Here is a 2,500-nt window from a genome sequence, read left to right as displayed (position 1 = left end):
TTGTCTTCTTTCTTCCTGAACTTTATCTCCATTTTGTGTCGCTTTTTCCTATGCATTACTGTGTGTTTTGTGACTATACATTAGGTTAGCAGGAGCATATGTACTGAATGATTTTTTTTTTCAGTAGTCTGGAGGAATATCTTATTCGGTGGTGTGCTATATAGGATTTTTTTCGATGTTAATTCTGAATCGGGTGTTATGCTGACAAGTGAGATTCTCGAAGGCAAATTTATGAAACTGTCGAGAATACACCTCCTCCTTCATCTACAGGTAGTTACTGTGTTTGATGTGCATTGCAGTTATAGTAAATGATTGAAAGTCGTTTTTATTCGCAACGGTAGTTATTGGTCTTAGATTACGTGATATTGGGGTCTTCATATCTCTCTTGTACTATGAATTTGTTCTCAAATATAGCTCGGTTTATTAACTCGGAAAAAGAACCAGCTCCTGAATTTCTCTCTCATATTTAAGAAATTATTATAATCTGATTTTTACCCAATTTCCAGAAGAATAAGCACAAGATTTATCCAAATCGTTCCTCATTATATTGAACCGCTTTGACGAGTTCATCACCGAATCTCAATATAAGAAATGTGAGGAAAACACATTAAGCATGAGTCTGATTTTCCATAAGGGATTCAGGCTTGTGGATGGCAGAGCAGGAAGAGGTGGATGTGTTGTAAGCAGGAGGAGGTGGATCACGTGTGCTAAGCAGGAGGAGAAAAAAAAGAGGGTCAGTAGGAGATGGATGGTGTCTGCTTAACAGGAGAATTAGTATCAGGGGTTCAGCAGGGGGGCCGGTAAGAGGTGGTTGATGTGTGTAAAGTATTCTAGTAGAAGGTGGTTGGCATTTGTTAAGCAGGAGAATCAACAGGAAGTAGATAACATTTATCAGGCAGGTGAGTAAGCAGCATGACGATGGTGCTTGTTCAGCAGGAAATAGAAGAAGCCAGTCGGTGGAAGTTGGAAGGCGTATGCTAAGCAGGAGGTGGAAGAAGAGGCAACAGGATGTGGATGGATGGCGTGTGCTGAGGAGGAGAGTCAGTCGGAGGTGGAGGATCAGTCAGGTGGCTGAGTAGGCGTGGCGTTGGCGCTAGGACCGTTCAGTTGTGATCTAGACGCCGTCGTGAGCGAACGTGTAGCATCTTCGTTCCCAGAGCTTACCTGCGCCGACATTCCCACAGGTATTGTTACGTGTGGCTGCTCCTGTCGCATTTTGTTCTTTTCGTTTGTTTTTAGTTACTGATAATTCAGAACTGATGCTATGGAGTGAGAGAGATACGTGTCTTGATTCATTTATTTGAATTACGAGTTTTTTTAAGGAAAAGAAATGGTTCTGTATATATTTTATTGTTTTAAAGACTTATTTCTCGACGGATATCCATATATATTTGGTCACGTATACGCCATAAAGCCGCGTAATTTTCACATAATCCACAACGATTACCTTACGTCCTTTAAATAATTAATAAAACTTAATATAAAAAATGCGTTGCGCCCAGGTTTAAAGAGACACAGGAAGCAGATGGTGTGTTGGCCCGGCGTGTGCCGAAGGGCCGCTAGCATGTATACACGGAAGTATATCTTTTATACACACACTGAGACGTGATGAGATCAGCAACCCCTTTTTTTTATTACTGTAAACCTTATGTATGTAAACTTCTGTATTTGGTCTCTTGAAGGCATCGCTGATGAACCGGTTGAGTAAAGAATGAAAAGAAGTTTGAAGAGAGTTTTAAGTTTTGAGGTTAATTAAACAGACTGTTAGGTAAACGATGATCAGTCCAGGTGAATCAACAGGTACATATTTTGCTTAGAAACATAAAGATAAACATAGTAGTTTCTGAGTAACCGAAAGAAATATTTTCGTGGTGATATTCAATAGAGTAATATATGAAAGTCATATTACGAAAAAATCCGATAAAGGAAATTTAAGAATGACCTCACCCAGATTGAGGACATTCTTGAATAATCATAGGGTTACGTATGTCCTCATCTGACCTGACTCCCGCCTTCCCTTCTTCCCTGCCATTCACCTTTCATCTTTTTTTTCTTTCTTTTGTAATGCCATCTTATTTGACAAAAATATGAGCACGATGTTTAGAGATATACATTTATGTATTACCGCTGTAAGAATGTAGTGATTTATCATAATGCTTCGAGCCAGACGACCCCATTTATTGTTCTTTTCTTAATGTATCTATTTCATTTTATCTCTGTATTGCACGGCAATACAAAATCCGAGAACCAGGCTATCCAAAACATCGATTTACATCTATAAATTCGTATCGTATAGTAATGCATTGATTAAATTATTAGTATAACCTTAGAAACAGTTAAGCAAAAGAGTCAAGGAGGTCACAAAACATCTCTCAAGTCGATTTATATTTCTTTATCTTCTTGATTTAATATCTGTGCTTGTGCAAATACTTATGGATGTACACACAGTTTAATTGTTTATTCCCTATTACCACTGCACTTTTATTCTTTATTGAGTAGT

General features: G+C 38.3%; 1 protein-coding gene across 1 annotated transcript in view; it reads left to right on the top strand.

Moving 5' to 3' along the window:
* Positions 1-1,053: 1,053 nt before the first annotated feature.
* LOC125030816 (protein masquerade-like) overlaps positions 1,054-2,500 on the top strand; it is a 33,921-nt gene continuing 32,474 nt past the window's right edge. The window contains exon 1 of the mRNA XM_047621126.1: positions 1,054-1,184. The gene's annotated coding sequence lies outside the window, so the exon portion shown is untranslated. The remainder of the gene's footprint in view (positions 1,185-2,500) is intronic.

Source organism: Penaeus chinensis, chromosome 11 (assembly GCF_019202785.1).
Source record: "Penaeus chinensis breed Huanghai No. 1 chromosome 11, ASM1920278v2, whole genome shotgun sequence".
NCBI lineage: Eukaryota > Metazoa > Arthropoda > Malacostraca > Decapoda > Penaeidae > Penaeus > Penaeus chinensis.
This window is presented reverse-complemented; position numbering and strand designations above follow the sequence as displayed.